The following is an 18,575-nucleotide window of genomic DNA, read 5'->3' as shown; positions in this document are numbered from 1 at the left end:
GGAGATGCATATATTTAATAGTCATGTATATTTCAGGCCTAAGAATACTTGCATGCTTTGTTAAATTTTATACCTTAGAAGTCACTGTGAATACTTTCATAGCAGGAACTTTGTAGGAACACGGTGAGATATTTTTAAGAGGGGACAAAAAGAAGAAGGGAGTGAGACAAACGTATGTCAGGCAAACAGAAAATAAGAGAAGGAGGAAGAGAAACAGCCAGCCAAGTGGGAATGAAGTGAAGAGGAGGAGAACAGATAGAAAATGAAGAGTGAGAAACAACGTAAGGTGAAAATCCATACTTCTTTTCTCTCCTTAATTCCCTGTCCCATCAGTGACATTTCTTTGCAATATCTACTCCCTTAGAGTTTTCATTTAGGTAACTTCTCTCTTGTATAAGCCACAGTATAGTCACAGGACAATCATGATAGGAGTGTCTTTGGAATCTTATTTTTTTTCTCAGTGGAATGGATCGTGTGCTGAGATTGCAAAGTCAACCTGCAGTCATGAGCAGGATGAACCATGAAATCATCAGGATGATTTCCCTGCTTTGCTGCTCCCAGGATTCCAGAAATGTAGAAACAAAGGTGTTAAGTGTAACAGGGGGAGGAGACCAGCTGAACTATGTTCATTATTGATAAAAGCATTGAGTTTGTGCAGCAAATTGATTAACCTAGGATTTGTGCACAATGCATACTATGACTAATCATTTTCCAAAGGCTGTGCCTGATTTATCAGGGCCGAGAAGCTGCAAGTAATCTTTCTTCTCTTGTTCCATCATAAAGCATTCACCTTGCAGTAAAAGCGACAGCGCTTTCGGCCCCCTCTGATATGGAGTACCTTGTTTAAAAGTTCTCTGTGTTTATAGCTCGCTAAATCGCTGCACATGCCATGTAAGCCCATGTTATCCACTTCGGTGCTGCAAGCATTGTGTTACACTGGTGATTTACCAGAGCTGGCAGATTTTCTGCCTACACTTTGTATGGGCAGAGGATTGTAAAATAGCTGCTATCTTCAATCCATATCAAACTGCAAAGTGCTAGAAAGGCCAAAGCTAAGAGCCTTCTTGCTAAAACATTAATTTTTAACAGAAATCCACACGATCAGTGTTGGCATTTCAGTATTTGGTGTAATGAGAATTGGTTATTTAAACTGACATTTCTTTGTAAGGCTACAAATGCCAAGTTGGGGAAGCAGGAATGTGAATGTTCTTATGCTGTGTATTTCTTCTCCTTCTGCTTCTTCAAAAGTGAACTCCTAGTTACTTGCTTTTCTAATCACTAACTGGCTAGAAGATGTTGCAGGAGTTTACAGAAAATACCTCCACTTGGAAAGAGGAGCTATAACACCATGTGCTGTAACTTACAGATGTGAGGGACAGAAAAGTTAAATAACTTGCCTAGAGTTACACAGGAAGGCTGTAGAAATCACAAGAACTTTCCAGAAAACCTGTGAAGGGATCATCTATCAGTACACGCAGTTTAACTGTGTTGATTTCACCAAATGTGTTTTGTTAAGCCAAGTATCTGTTTTTATGTATGCTCCTACTATGAACAGAATGCAGATACCCCAAACCCCATTCTGTTGGTCTGTTATTTAATGCCCTTCTTTCATTCCTGGTTCACTTTAACATCAGTGATTGATGAATTATGTGTGCATGTTTGGAGGTCAAAGTGTAGCACAGGGAGCCCGGTGGATAACAGTGGATATCACAAATCCTGTTCTCTCCTGCCTTTCCTTCCCACATTTTTGTTCTTTTTCTTCTGTATTGACCCAGTGTTATAAATTGAATAATTTCTGATGGTGCCAGGCAGCTTGACATCTCACTGAAATTCAAGACACCTGCTGACTCTCTGCACTGTGCCTTTGTACTGGGAAGGCAGCAAAATTGACATTGGAAATTGATAGGTTCTGAGAAGTGAGGAGGAATACAACCACATGAACAAGTCAACAAAATGTTGTCAGCATTATGTTTGAAAGAAGTGTATCTTCCCATTAAGCCAAATTTTGTTCTCTGGAGTAGTTAATTTTTCAATAATAATAATAATAATAATAATAATAATAATAATAATAATAATAATAATATACTAAAAAAAATTCAAAAATTAAATCCCCAAACTTCAAACCTCTGAAACATTTAGGTGTGGACAAATTGTCCTTGGCACTGTGTGGAAGTGGTGTTTAGGCAGCCTTGTCTGTCTCTGCAGGTGACTGTTGTATGGCACTGAGAGTCCACGAAGCCTCTCCTTGGGCAGAGAGGCTGCTGCAAGGAGCAGCTCAAACATGAAGCCTGATTTGCTGGGTGCAGGAGAGTGTTCCTGGTAGTGTCTCTGAATCCAAAATTTTACAGGTGAAATTTTTCAGTGTTGGGGGAACTTTGCAGGGAAAAAATGAGCAAAACAAACCCAAAGGGTCCTTCTGGAGGTGAGACTGGCCTGCCTGGGCAGCAGCTGTTTGCCTTCTCTTCTCCAGGCCTGGGATTCTGCTCCTCACCTTTCCAGACAAAATGCTTTCTGAGCTCCCTCTAAGCTTCCCAGGGAAAGCTATCATTTGGCCTAACTGCTTACTTAATGGTTATTTAATTGTTCTGCTCAAATTTGGGTCTGAAAAACATATCATAAAAAATACAAACAAACCTCTAATGAGCTGTTTTAAAGCAGGATTTGTAGATTCCTAGGCTAATCTGTGTCTCATACTTGAATCCTGAGTAGTACATTTCCCTGGAGATTTATGTTGAAAATGCTCCATGTGTAGATCTAAACAGGACTTTTGAGCATTTGGCATTAGTTCAAAATACCATGTGCTGTTCAATCTTCCTAGAATTCCCAGAAGGAGATAGTGAGCTGTCATTGCTGTGCTGTCTCTCAGAGAAGCTGACCACTTACTGGCCCAGTGAACACCAAATTAATCTGGAGGATTGCCTGTCAGGAGCTTGCCAAAATGCTCCATAAAACAGTCTCACAGCAAAGTAAAATGCCAGAAAAACAATAAAATCAAAGAACACTATTTGTAATACTCAGCAATTAGAGCCTTTAAAAGGAACTAAAGGATCCTCCCTGGTGGGAGCAGAAGAGCTCTTTTGTGGTTTTTATGCTGTTTCTGTTGGTTTTATGCAAAAGGGATATTAGGTGACTAGAGGAATTTTCCTGTTGTCCAGACTGTGGATTTAACCCAGCTCTAGTGTATATGTAGTAACACTTCTGAATGTCAATCAAATTCACTTCTTCCTATTAGCTATCAAGTGCCTAACCCCAAAATGTAAATAAATTTACCTCCATCTTATTTATATGTCATTTGGTTAAATATTTTTGGGTTTGTTTTGTTTCTCCATTTCCTCCAAAACACCTGCAAAGGCCTCATTTTCTCTTAGTGTTTTTTATGACTGATTTAATGGAGATACTTCTGTGCTGAGCTATACAAAGTTGAGCTGTCTCAAAAACAACTTTGTGATCAGAAGTGTGGCTGTGTTGAAGGACATCTCATTTTTCCTTTTTCATATTTATTCTTTCTCTGGACTTCCACAAGTCCTATTTACAGGCAGAACCAGGATTTCCTTGCTTTCCAATATGGCATGATGTCAGGAAAAGCACTGCCATTTTTTTCTGCTTACCTTGACCACCAATAAATACCACCCAAATTAAAATCCATGTTCAGTGTTAAGCTGATGCTTTTCATCAAAATATAGAAATCAAATACAGCTGCTTATCAAGAAAAATTCTATTTTTGTGTGTTCACACAAGCACAGCAATATTACCTGTACTCTGTTTAGTCTTCTGCTGACCTCTGGCAAGCAGCTTGTAGATTCCTAAGGATTTTCTTCATCTTTCTTTACTTAGATCATTAAAGCCAGGGATTGCTACAAACCAGATATGCTGCTAGCAGATCTCATGCTTATTTCCATGTGCAGCTCTGCCAATGCATCTTCATCTTCACTCATTCTATCTTTTCACCTCCTTGCTCTTTATAAGAAATGGAACACCAATTAGTACATGGCGACTAGAATGAAATAATGCAGCATTTCTAGCCTATGAAATCTGTAGAGGCCAGAGATTGCTCCAGTCGCTGCTGTAGTGTTCTCTCTGAAGTGGAGATGAGATCCAAGCCTGATCAAACCAGTTCTGAAGCCCACAGAGTCCCAGCAGTTTCAGTAGGGTTTGAACTGACGTCAGGAGCCTGTGATCATCTGCCAACAACAGCAATCGAATCAGAAGGTGAAACAAATCATCATTATTTCTTTGGGTTGCACCATTGCTCAGGTAAAGAAAGTCAGGAATAACTATGCTACAATTCACTTCCTGCAGAAAAAAATAGCAAATCATTTCACCAAACTATTGGAGAGAAGTGACTCTAGATTCTATGCAGAGCTTTGAGAAAGAGAGTAAAAAGCAAGAAACCAAGAGGTACTAAGTAGATTAAAGGCAGTCCTGAAGAATATACTTGCAGAGCAATTACACAGCCTACTACTCCCAAATGCTACTAATGATTTTTACGGCAATAAGAGCAGAGCTATAAACAGGTGATGCTCTTCACTTTGGCACAGAAGAGAGCCTGCTAGTGTTAGGGTAAAGAAACAATACTGCAATGCTAAATAAGCTTCAATGCACAGAAAAAGAGCAATGATATGACAGCAGCAGTGTGGTTTGTGTACACAGTGGATGTTTCTCACCCCGAATGTGCCAGCAGAGCATATAGAGTTCTGAGAGAAGCAGGTTCTTCCACTTTCATACCACTATTGCCCTGTAAACATTTCATTCATCTCTGAAATACAACTTGCAGATTAGACTTCCACTCATTGTGTTCTTGATAGCATTTGGTCTTAAATGGCTAATAACATAGGACTGCTATTTCAGGTGCCTCCACATGAAATCTGATGCTGAGTGCCCCAGAAGAAAACTAACCGTTTGTGACAGGAATGGGATCAAATTTGCTGCTTTGAGGAAGATGTATTTGCCTACAAATGCCCACGGTGTGTCTCTGTTATGTGCTGGTCATAGCATTTGAACAGAGAAGCAAGAGGAATGTAAATACTAGTGACAGTAAAAGCAGAAATTTTACCTATGCTTTAAAATTGTTCTTTTGGTAATATTGTTGCTCAAGATTTTGTTCCCTGAGGTACCAGAAAATGTTTTTTGAGTGCCTTAGTGGCACCATCTGAGTAAATCCTGATTGCAGGTAACTTTCCTCAAATGGCAAAATATCTATCATCCCCATGCTACACCCATCCTTCCCGAGCACCTCTCGCTTCTCCCCTGACCTAGACCCTGCAATATCGCCTTCCAGACTGTGAATCACTCATCTCTCTCCCTTGTGCCCCCACCAAATGTTATCATCACACCTGCTTGAACCTTGACATTTGTTTTGTGCAAGCTACGATGGAGCATGGCTCAGGCTGACATTTTATTCAGATTCCTCTTCTGAACTAAACTCAGGGAAAATACAGCAACATATTTTGTTTGCACAGAATGGCAAACTGTCTAACCATATAAGCAAGCCCAGTAAAAAGTTTGAAGTTTTTTTCATAGCTAAATAGCCCTTTTGTATTTCAACTAGAAAACAAGCTGGTTTGGTTTTTTTTTTTTCTTTTTGGCTAGAAAACAGTGTTATACCACCAATGTATGTATATTTAAAATTTGTGCATACAAATACTCATGTATTTTGTAAATACGTTTGCCTAAGCTATCCTTGAAAGCGGCTGCTGTGGCCCCACTCCTTGCTTGCTACACCCAAGGGAGGCAGCATTGATTTTCTTCTCTGAGTTTTGCAGGTTTTAATGAAAGCAAGGGAGAGGCTTGTGCCTATATTGCAATTTACTTTAATGTATGGGCAGTCTTTCAGACCTTTGTTGTTGGGACTATTCATGTGCTTAAGTGTTCTGCTGGATTGAAGCCACAGAGCAGTTAGCAAATTAGTGCACATACCAGGATAAAGCATTCTATTTCTTCTTCCCAGACAGTTTGCATTTCCAGTATTTGTATGGGATATAGCGTGACAAGCAGTCCATTTATTTATTAAATTGAATGTCAAAAAATGGGATGTCTTCTCTGTAGTTAGTATTTCTGCATTGCTTTCTTAAAGATGGTGTTCCCCTTTTCTTCCTATCCAAACTCCATTCCCTACAGAAAAGTCTATGTGGTGGCTATCATTGCCATACTTTATCTTCTGTGAAAGTAGCATTGTATGCATGGTTTTTCCTTGTGGTATGTTCCAGATAGTGTTAGAAACAAAATTTAGCTGTCAAATTATTAGAGTGATAGCGACCACAGGTATTCATTGCAGGCTGACAGAAGCTTCTCTGAAAGCATTTGCGTAATTCTGTGCTTCCAGCTTGGAGTATGGGAGCATAATTGTACATCTCATTTGGAATGAAATTCTTACAGTGGCATTTGAATTGGAAAAACTCACATTTCTACACAGCTTATTAGGCAACAGATGTGTTCTCACTTTGTTAAATTATTTGTGAGCTTCTATATTGATACTTTAGCAGCAAATTGACTGGGTGAGCTGACCTCTGTTCTCCCACTGGCACTGCTTTTTATGGCATGTGCTCTCAGTCACCAGCTCGTTTATTCCACAGCTCCGTTGTATCCTGCTTTCCACTTCTGATTAATATTGGGTGGCTTTCTCAGAGCAAGATCATACCCCAAAAGCAAGTAGAGCCAAAAGCACCAGAATTCCACCTTGCAGAAAGCAGGGCTGCTGACTGCATCTTACCTTGCGTGTTGACACTATTTCCTGGCATTCTAGGCCTTTTTTCTGTCCTGCTTATAATGCTATATCCATGCTTGAATGAATTAACTTTTAATTCCTGTGTGGACTAGTAGGACAGAAGTTACTTTAAGATATGGCTATGCATTGTTTTCTCATGGTGCAGCTCCTGAGGTGGTTACCTATTTTTTTTATAGAGCACCTTTCATCCTGAAATATCCCAGGGTGCTTTAGAGGTGTGATCCTAGAAAATGACATTACCCCATTACTTCTGGACAGAGATGCTTGAATTTATGGACAGTGTGGGATGTACGCACAGCACACGCTGGGTTTTACTGGAAACAAACTGATGCTCCCAGTAGTGATGAACACTACAATCAAGTGAATGGAATGAGGAGCTAGGGCTTGTTTTCCCTTCACCACCTCCCTGAAAAATAACTGGAACTCATCAAGTAAGAGGGTATAGAAACAGGTGGAGGCACAAACCTCCAGAAACAAAACAAGGTTTGTTGTTGTAGAGAGTGAAAATGCTGGTGTGCAACCAGGGTCAAAGAGCCAGCAGCAGGTGGACTCGTTGAAGAGGGAGAAGTTCTATATAAGAGAGAAATAGGAAAGAGGGGTTTGTAGAGAAAGTGAAGGTGCAGGTGGTAACTGCTCTGTAGATAAAGAGAAGAAAACTGGAGTGGTAACTAGCAAGGGATATTATGACAGAACAGATTTGGCCAACATGACATCAATTTGGGAGCTGGAAAGAGTGATCCTGATTGTTCCCATCCAACTAGAGATAAGTTATGCATCTGTGATTAGGGAAATTATCAAGAAAACTCAACAAAAAGAACACCACCTCAGGAAGATATAACTAGACTGGGATCAGAGAATGACAGAAGAGAATGGGATGAGTGATGTTAAAGAAATAGGGCGAGGGGAAAGGAAAAATTCCAGATCCTTGCTTGGAAGGATCTCTTGCATTATCTTCCCTTTCCCTACATAAGAAGAGACCAGAAGTTCCACTGCCTCTGTGGGTTAGCATGTCCTTTTCTTCTGTCCCCAAGGGCCCTGAACAGAAGTTCCACTGAGATGAGGCAATGAAGAGACAGATTCTGGGCAGTCTACATACTTGAGCAGTTGGGCAAGGGACCCTCCATTGCACTAGAGGATACTTTAAAGAAAGCATATGCAATTTTTCTATTTCTAGAAACTCATACGGTGCATCAGATTAGTTTGATGAGCTTTCCTACCTTCACTGGGATATAGAAGGGAGTAACCTCTACCCTGGAAAGTTAGCATAAATCTCTTGGAAGAGAGATGAGTAGTTAAAATTTTTTCTTTTAAATTGCTGTAAACAGCCTCAGTAAAAAGTAATCAGTGGTAAATCTGTTGTATGTAGTACAGTGCTCTGGGGTTTGTTTAGCTACTGCAAAGTAAAGTGGGAAGTGTGAAAGAAAATATATCTGGGCACAGTAAAATCTATCTGTGCTTATAGAAAGTGTATTGTCATATGCTGATTCATAAAAGTATAAATCCTTTCACACACCAACCTCATTCTGAGAATCCTGGAGCTTTCTGAAGAGGTGTTGATATTAGGCATGTAAGGAATTAGGTGGTAGAGGGAAGTTATTATCTGGCACAGCTAAGCACAGTACAGTATTTATACAATCATTAAACTCTCTGCATTGGATGGGTCATTTGCTAAGGTAATTTTTGCTCCTTGTGTTCTCAACTGGCCCCAGTTGGCAGTACCATTATGGCCAACGGGTCTCAGGCTAACACAACTGATGCCTTTTGGTTTTGAGTCTCTGATTATAAGTGAGTGGATTTATTCTGGGATGTTATGAAGGAAAAGGACTTACTGCTGCTTTCCAACTCTATGGAAAACACAGTCATGCTGCCTTCAGCTGTTCCTGCCAGAATACAGTGACTGTGTGTAGCACCCTCCTGTGGTGTCTTGTGGCTTTTACTGCTACTTTCATTTCCTCCTCTGCTCCCTCTTTGCCAAAGTTAGTGTCCTGATACTCACTACTTGTAGCCAAGACTGAGAACAGAAAGGTCTACCATAATGAGCAATTCATGTGATGCTGTCAGCTTTCCTCATGGGTCTTATTCTTATTTCTGGATACTATCACATCTTTTCCCCATTCTGCTTGAAATCAGGATTTAAAAAATACGTATTGCTTTAATCTTCACGTTTCTGAATGTATTTAATTTCATGTTAAGATGGTAATTGAAAGAAGGAGAAATATTGTGAAAACTATAGTGTAGTATGAGTAAATATCCTTTATTACATCTTTCAAAATTCCTTATTCTTATTTGCTGGTGGCATCCCTTTTCCTTCATCTCTGACCCCTTGTCAGAGCAAGAAATTGTTATTCATGCTGAATTAGGGTTAAAGTCCTCATATGGAAGCATTCACCTAAATGGTTCCATTTACTCCAAGAACTGAAGGTTTCCAGGGTACAGTCCAAGCATCAGTCTGCTTGATGCTACTCCATTCCATACATTCTACTGTACCCTAATCATCTTCATATATAAACCCTGAAGTATCACTCTGCATCATCAGTAGAAGTTATTTCTATTGCATGTAGCTTGTTTGTACTCTCATGTTTTCCACCGAATGTGTGTACAGGATGTCATCATTAATTTCCACTTCTTCCATTCACCTCCAGGAATGATGTGTCTCTGCCATAAACCAACTTTACCTCAGAATTACACCTTGATAAAGAAGTGATTTTTTTTTTTTTTTTAATTTTAGTTAGGTCATTCACAGTAAGGACTTTATAATTCCTTTGAAGATTATTAGAAGCTGGGTGTAGAAGTCTTTTAAGATAAGCATCAAAAATTTGATGACACTTCAGTAGCAAGGCAATGTAGAAAATTGGGGTGACATCTGATGTGCCTACTTTAAGTAAAGCACTTCAGTTTTTTGTAGTGTAACACCAGCATTCTGAAGCACTAGAGGTTTGGAGCCTGGGTGTGTCACATGGCTCTAGTCCCACTGAAAGAGGATAACATCAAGAATTACTGCAGGCAAGCTTAGTGGCCATTTTCCTTTTTAGGCACAAGGTATAGAAGATGCTGTGAACTCTGCTGTGTTAGGGTTTACTTGGCAAGGAATGCAAGAGGCTTCTTCAGCTGGGGACAGAACTGACCAATTAATATTTGACCAAAAGAGCCCGGAGAGTGTCTGCAAGCCAGTCAGAATCATGTGTCCATCTGCATAATTTGCTGTGGATCAGCATTAGTCCCACTTTTTCATGGTAATACTTTTAGAGGCACAGCTGAAGTGCAGCAATGATATAACAGACTGCTGGTGTTTAAGCCTTTCATTCCTTCAGTGCAGAATTATTACTATTATTTCATTTTTTCCCGTTTTTATAGTGGATATGGTCTGCTACCTCCATAATAAAAACAGACACTGTTTTGTATGGGTTTGGAAAACAGCCATACCAAAACTCGGTTGAACTGATAGATTTTAGACTCTTATCTGTGAGAAAATGTTCCTCCTTTTGTAATATTAAATTGTTGCTGCTTGTCTCTGTAGAAACAAGAATGGTTAGATGGGTGATGGAAGACAGGCTGACAGAAAAGCACTAATTAAATACTGTTTTGCAAAGCCCTCATTGACATTCATAGTTTGGTACCTTTGGGGACTTGAAAGCAGGGGAGATGGAAAGATTTCAATTAAAAAGGTATTTGTATGGTTCTTTGTGAAGCCAATCATTGTCTCTTTAATATAAAGCATGTAAGTATCTAATACGCTTTACAAACATCTAATATCTTGCCTTGAAACAATGAGTGTCTTAATAGGTCTCAGAGGAAGATACTTTGAAATAAAACAAAAATCCCGTAGACCTAAAATTTTATTAAAATTAAGGCTCTGCAGGGTTTTTTTTTAGCATAATAGCGGTCTTATGTAATTTCTACACTGACTGATTAGAAAATCTGAGAGGAAAAATAAACATGCAAGAAGAAATAGTGTTTTTTTACTAACTAGTTATTTGTGTTTCTCTGCAGTTGTAGTTGCCATTTACAGATTTTAAATGTACATGATGATTGCTTTATTCTTGCAATACTTTTCGATTCTTTCCTAATTCCAGGGACTTTGCAGCATGAATCCCTCATTGAATTGGTGTCTGGGCAACAAATAACCTAAATATAGCAATTTATGGCTACAAAAATCCCCAAGGCCATCAGTTGAAGTCATTTGCAGGGGATACACAGTTCAAAAGGGTTCAGAGAACATGTATTCCAGATGCAACTAAATACCACGAGCCACAAAATGCTTGTTAGCAAAACAAACTCAAAACTTACAGTAGAACCACAAAAGCCTCAACCGTAATTTACCACAGTAAGAAAAAAGAAAAAATCCAGGCCATTGCCAGGTCCCTAGATCCTTGAAGTCATGGGGAGCATCAATGAAATTCCCAGATAACCCTAGAGTTCTATGTCCAGTTGCAAGAGACAGCAGATTCAGAAAGATTTCTGTCAAAGCAGTCTTTAGTTGAGGCATTGGGGCATGGGTTGGGCTCGATGATCTTGAAGGTCTCTTCCAACCTAGTCATTCTGTGAATTTTGTGAAACTGATTTCAAATAAGAATTTCTCTTCTTCCTGAATTTCCTGGTCAGAATACGAGGAGAGTGTAGCAACAGACAGACCTTGGCAGGTGCTTTGAACAGCTGTTCTAAGAGCTGTAGAACCCACCTTGTCTAAGCAGTGTTCTTCACCCTCGATCTTCTTACCCAGCCGTGAGCTCTTTCTCACTCCTACAGATCCAGGCAAAGCCAAGGGTTTTCCACTACCCCTCAGAGAATCCCTGGTGCAAGTGCAGATGATGGAACTCAAAGAAAAGTGCCTGAGCAGAGGCCAGCCCAGGCAATTTTGCTTAGTCATTTGGATCTCATTAGATCTCATGCAACTCTCGAAACCATATCTTGAAGCCAAAAAGTTTTCACCCTGTGGATCTCTAGAGCATTGGCTCTAAATGCACAAGGTTTCTTGGCAGGAGCACAAATGGCAGCAAATTAAATCAAGCATATTTCAAGTCAAAACTGCTCATGAATTTAATCATTTTTGCTGTGTCTAGGTTTGTGGGGACATCTATGATGACACTCCTTCATGGCTGCATCATTGGAAGCAGCAGAGCACTTAACAGGCTCTACAGTAAACAAAAATACCAAAAGATGGGCCATTCTGATAAGACAAATTCTGCCTCCCTTATTGAGTGACAGGAGGATGTAACAGAATGCCTTATTTGAAATAAAATATTTTACCTAATACCATCCCCCCAAGGTTTGCTCATCAACTCCTTTTTTTTTTCCCCAGAAGTTGCCTTAACTTTTAGCTTGATCCACAAACCCATCTAGTGAATCACTTTCCTGATTGTATTTCTGCAGATTTCTTATGTAGAATTCCATGGTTTAGGTCCATAAAGAAAGTTTATCATGGCTTTTTATCATGGAGCATAATTCAGGAGTCAGAAAATAACTGTGGTTTAGGGGCTGTTTGTCATCTCATGGTCACTGGATTGCTTTCTCCTTACTCATGCCCACATGCTACCACAATAACTCTTGCACAGTTGCACAAAAATCATTTCCCTGTAAATAACAATAAAACAAATGGCATTTAAAAAATAACCACAAATGGTACCAATAGTAACAGGTAAAAACAATAAATATCACTTCATTATTGTTTTTTATAACTATGACTGCTTTTTATTTTAAAGTAACAGCTACTTGAAAAGCTTAGATGCTCAGGCTTGCATTTTTCAGTTATGAGGTATTCTTAGTTTTCTTTTTAACAAGTTCTGTGCATAACTTGAATTAAAACTTACAGTCTCTTGAATTTTTTCTTCACTTTTGGCTATTCATTCTTGATAATTATGGCTGTTTTACACAGGTTTAAGCGTAATAAGAACGTAGTCTGCCAGTGGCAAAGCTTTTGCATTTTACACTTCGAAAAAGCACATATCTATCACTTAGGTGATGAATATTTTAGCAGAGGAGCTGGCATTGAACAAGATGATGCTATTTTCTTTTTATACCACCGAGGTCTAAAAAGAGTTGCATCACTGTGGTAATTGCAGCACGAGTGGTGAAAATCTCTAATGCAGTGCATTTGTTTTGTGGATGGTACTGTAGCCAAAAAGTATATTTAGGTAGCACTGGTGAAGGGCTTGTGGAAAGTAGTCTTAATTTGTATTACAATAGCTTTTAGGTCTGGGTCCATTGTGTCAACTGCTATACAGAGAGAGGGAGAGACTGAGAGGTTGAGACTCTTCATTCAGCCAGACAAAAGATGTGTATCCCTACTTTATGGGCAAGGAAGCCTGGTATTCAGTGGGCTCCTAGAGAGAGAATGCTGCCTCCTGATTCCTAGCCCACTGGATTCCTAGCCTTCACTAACTGGTTGGGCAAGATCACACAGACAAACTGTTCATTAGTTGAAAAATCATGTTTATATCTGGACTGATAAGCAAATCCACTGAGAAATCACAAAACTTTCTCAGAGAAACAGTAATTTGAAATGAATACACGTACAATTTTTTGGGGAGAGAAAGGTTAAAATATCTGCAAGTTAAAAAAATTATTTTGATTGTCTTTAAATGAAATTGTTGATGCTTCATTTTGCCAAGCAAACTGCAAAATATCCACTGAACCTAAAAGAAACAAAACTCAATAGTGTTTTAGCCTTAAGGCACAAAGCCATTCTCCCCTATGAATGGATCCTTTATATGATGGAAAGAGGTTCTCTGCAGCTTTAACATTCATGCTCAAGTCATTGATAGGAATGACTATGAACTCAAATGAAGCTGTGATTCAGAGCACTTGAGTTCTGCACATCTCCAGAAGGTCCCGGGAACACTGGTATTAGATGCCTAAAGTTAATAGTGCAGATGCATCCTTTTGCCCTCGAATTTGATTTGAATTCTGTGCTGCAACTTCATGGTAAGAGCTGGGAACATAAGCTTACTTCCACTTGAAAAACAAACGAGTGAAATCCTATTATAGGTCTACTAAGGCAGCAAGGAGCAGGACACATTTGTTTCAGTGGCAATTAAACCCCCACTAAGTAAATTGAAATGAAATTTGCCTTTTAAATTACAAAATAAAACTCCATTGCAACCCAAATTTTATTTTAAATGGCAAAAATTGGTTTAGAGGTATTTTTAACCCTTGCAAATTAGCCTTTATAAAAAAAGTATTTGCTGGTATTTTCAAATACCTGCATTTAACTTTGCATTCTTTATTATGAGGCTCATCCAATCTTAATGATCTAGAAAAGTGATTTGTATCAATCAAAAAACTGTTGGGTAAGAGTAAACGGGATTCAAAAATGCAAGTGTGTGAGTGCTAGTTTATTCCTGTGGAATTAGCAACAGAAAAGCTAAAAAGAATAGGACTTAAGAAATGTCTCATTGCCTTATGAGTAAAATAATTTCTACATTATCCTTGAAAAGTCTGGAATGGTATAATCTGTTAATAATGGGAAAAAAAAACAGAATATGTAGGCCACAGGGAACATGCCAGAGGGACTCTTCTTAGATAACAAGAACAGTGGTACTTGATGAGAGTACATGTGCCTGTCTTGCTGTAATAGCTGTCTCCAGTAATAGTCTTAAGTACCTAGGGAAGAGGAAGAGCAGGGCACACATGATATTTCCTTGCACTGCTTCCAGCTCAGGGGGATTTCCCAAGCCTGGTGTGGCTTGTCTGCTTTGTAACCATTAGTGGATCCCTCTTAGACACTCTCCTTGTCTATCTTGAATGCATGCAGGCACTCTTAAGAGGAGCCCTTCAGGCCTGCAGCCTCTTGTCTCAAGAACTGCCACATCCTGTTTGTCTCATCCTGGCTCCTGCTCCCTGCATTTGGTGGCCTCTTGTTCCCAGGGGGCGAGAGAAAGAGAGCTGTTGGTTTGTGTGCACTCTCACACGGTTGTTATAAATAGAGGCGAATAATTTGTTCAGCCTTTCAAGAGTCAATCAGAAATTTATTGATTACAGCAAGCGATGGCAAGCAAACAGTGCTGGGTGCAGCCGGGGAGTCTCCGCTCCGCCTACGGCTCACACACCGTTTTCCCCCTTCCCGCAGTCTTTTTATACTTTTTTTTTTTCTGGGGCCGCAGTATCTCTGGGTGTACTCTGCGCTTGTGCCCTCTGTTGCTAGGGGGTCGTCTTCTACTCTCTGGTGGTCGTTTGACGAAGGCTCCTCTCTTCTTCCTTGGTGAAAGTCCATGGCCCTGTAATGGTCTTTTCCATATAAGGTTATATGTTATATGCACCTAAGTTCTAATTACACAACTAGCTTAAGTAATCAACATATTAGCTAGTTTCTGTCTGGCAGTTTTCTGTTATCTACACAAGGCTTCTTCTTTGGCTCTCTGTTATCTTACACAAGGCTTCTCCTTGGATTTTCTGTTATCTACACAAGGCTTCTCCTTTCTGTCTTGATGAACAAAGAGTCTTTTCTAACTTATCACAATCCCCCCTTTTCTTTTTCTTTATTTTGTTCATCAAACTTTTTTAGTTATTTTAACAGTGTTATAAAATGGGGGTTTTAACATCAAAACAAAGCTAACAATGTTCTGTAATCTGGGGGTTAGGTATGCTCCCTCTACTAGCTTCTAAAGGGTGTTAAATCGAGAATCTTCACTAGTGGATATTATTGTCTGGTTATCACTAGTTGAATTTTCTATTCCTGAGTTACTTTGATTACTGATTATTTCAACATAACCTGGCTCTCTATTTTTGGCTATTACTGGTTTAGGGCCTACTAGCTGGGTATCTGGTGGGATAGGCTCCTTCTTACTGGGTTTTATGTACCGAAAACCCCATGTTCATCCTACTGTCCATCTTGGATCTGATGGTTTAGTTACATTCAGATACACAAATTGACAATTCCCTTGATTGACTATGCCGCCCGACCAGTCCTTCTGTGGAGCTTTACAGCCGTGGGGTCCCTAAGAAACAGTAAGCCATTGATCTCCTTCTACTGACCAATCTGATGCTATTGTTTCACAGCCCCAATACCCACAGAAGTATTCCCCGGGGTAATTGCAATATCCCTTTCCTGGATTTGATGCTGGACACATCGATGGGGGCCAATGTGCATAATGACGATGTAAAACTAGGAGATCTGGACGATATCTGAGTTTGAATTTCCTTCCTATCTACTCGGGTTAATATCTACTTAAAGGGTTGATGTGAAAATTGAGAATATCTTCCTGGTAATAACATAATCAGAATTACAATAACGATAACTTGCCAAGGAGGATGGAGTCCTGGTTTTGTACTTAACTCATAATTTCCTACCATTTCCCTTTTAGCTTGTTGCCCTTTTTGTCTACCTGGGGTGGTTGAGTCGGTACTTTTGGGGAGATTATTAATACCCAGTCGGTAGTATTTGGAGTATCTCTGCATTATTCCACTTGGGATTGGGAAGAGCCTGGTTCTTTCCCCTCTGCCTCGCCCGCCGACTCGGGTGCTTCGAGCCGCGGGGATTACCATCTTCTCGGCAGCAGCGGTACTCTCCAGCGCATCCATTCCCTTTTCCCCTTCTAGCCTTATACTGCTCCCAGTTCTTATCTTTGACTGGGGATGAGTCACACGGGATTTCTTTCAGCTCTTTCTGACAACACCGGTTTACAATATGGGCAACAAGGGGGCAGGTTCATTCAGGTGGAAACAAAAATTCTCAGGGTTAACCCCTTTTCTGTAAACCTCCCACCACTCTTCTGATTTGAACCTTACCCACTTATTCTCCAATTCCCCTAACTCTAATATGATTCTTGTTAATCCTTGCTCTAGCTTGTAGCAGCTGGAGCAAATCCCAGTAGGTGGCTTTCCTTTGCGGCAATGGACTCACCACTGTTCTTGGCAAGTTTTACAAACAAAGCACACAAAAGGATAACAATCACAATGTATTTCTTTACACACTACTCCATAATTATCAGCCAAGGGGTAAGTGTATCCTTTCTGTTCCCCTTCTTGGTGAATCTGGATTACCCACACTGAGTCCATCAGTTTTTCTTCAAGGTGACCTTCAGGTTTCTGGGTTGGCTTGTTACTCTCTAATGGTCAACTGTAGTCCTTTTGTCTATCAGATCGTAACCTGCGTCTGTGGGTCACACTGGGGGAGTACAGTGAGGCTTCCTAACAGGGCAGGATGCATACATATACTTTTATTTGTCCACATTCACTTAACTTTATTTTTCACTTACTCTCACACACAACAAAACAATTACAACAACAAGGTACTTTTTCTTTTTCAACACACTTATTACACTTTTAGGTTTCCCTGGCCAGTCTCAGTGTTCTTGGATACCCCTCAATCCAGCTGTGTTGTTCCCAACTCGAGATCTTCTCAGATTTATCTTCAAACCGGCAAAATTTTTATTCAATTCTGGGTGCTCTCAAATATTAATATCTCAACCCAGCAAACTTAATTTTGGGTGCTCTTGGAATGTTAATCCCTCAACCCAGCAGGTTTGAATCAACCCTGGATGCTCTTGGAATATTAATCCCTCAATCCAGCTGGTTTAATCAACCCTGGATGCTCTTGGAACATTAATCCCTCAATCCAGCAGGTTTGAATCAACCCTGGATGCTCTTGGAATATTAATCCCTCAATCCAGCAGGTTTGAATCAACCCTGGATGCTCTTGGAATATTAATCCCTCAATCCAGCTGGTTTAATCAACCCTGGATGCTCTTGGAACATTAATCCCTCAATCCAGCAGGTTTGAATCAACCCTGGATGCTCTTGGAACATTAATCCCTCAATCCAGCAGGTTTGATCAACCCTGGATGCTCTTGGAATATTAATCCCTCAATCCAGCAGGTTTAATCAACCCTGGATGTTCTTGGGCATTCTTATCCCTCAATCCAGCAGAATTTTTAGGGGCCCCTCCTACACATTTTACCTTTTATTTTTCCCCAATAGATTATGCCAAGAAAACCCTCTTTTTACCTTTTAATTATTTTTTTTTTCTAATTAATTACCTTTTATCCCCCCCCCCCCCCACCAAGGGGTCCCACTCTTTCTCTGAGACCCAGTCCCAGGGCGGGTTCTCTCACTCTTTTTATCACTCACTTCATCTCTTTACTGGCCGCTTTTCTCGCGAAAAAGACGGAAACGCAGCATGGGAGACTACCGCTCTCGCTTAGCAGTTCTGGGGTAACCAGCCCGCCTCTCATTCACACACATTCATGCCCCCCTTTATTCGCCCTGTAATGCAAAGGATCTCCCAGTGACAGCTTTTAACACTAAAGGGCAGTGCTATTGTCTAACAAACACTTAACTCTTAGCCCAGCCGGGCTCGCTGGCTACTTTTGCAAGCTCTTTACCAACTAGCGATGCTTGTAAGCGGTGCTTGTAACTCCTAGCTTGTACCACGCTCCCACTAGCTGCACTATCAGCTAGCGGCGTTCAAAGCAGCTCCTCAAACCGCGGCTTGTGCCCGCGCGCCCGCTGCGCTATCAGCTAGGCTGCGCCTAAAGCACTTTGCAAGCCCCGACTTAAGCCCCGTGGCGCGCTGCCCCCGCTCGCCAGGGACAGCCTGTACTACGCATGCGCACCACCCGCTCCATCAGATAGTGTAGCTGAACTGCCCCGCGCATGCGCCCTCCGGCACCGCCGCGCCGCGTCTCTGTATCTTAGTAAAGCCGCACCGCGCTTCACTCACACACACACCCACACACACCCACACACACCCACACACACCCACCCACACACCCCCACCTCGCACGTCCGGATGTAACAGACACACCACACCGAAACTGGGGCACACCACACTGCAATCGGGACACACACACTGAAATCGCGATTTCTCCCTCCCCGAGCCGCGCTAGTCTGGCTTCTAGTTACCCGCTGGTTATTC

General features: G+C 40.7%; 1 protein-coding gene across 1 annotated transcript in view; it reads left to right on the top strand.

Moving 5' to 3' along the window:
- The window catches only part of SCUBE1 (signal peptide, CUB domain and EGF like domain containing 1), a 189,263-nt gene that overhangs the window by 56,439 nt on the left and 114,249 nt on the right, over positions 1 to 18,575 (top strand). The window lies entirely within an intron of this gene.

Source organism: Vidua chalybeata, chromosome 5, assembly GCF_026979565.1.
Source record: "Vidua chalybeata isolate OUT-0048 chromosome 5, bVidCha1 merged haplotype, whole genome shotgun sequence".
In the NCBI taxonomy this organism is placed as follows: domain Eukaryota; kingdom Metazoa; phylum Chordata; class Aves; order Passeriformes; family Viduidae; genus Vidua; species Vidua chalybeata.
This window is presented reverse-complemented; position numbering and strand designations above follow the sequence as displayed.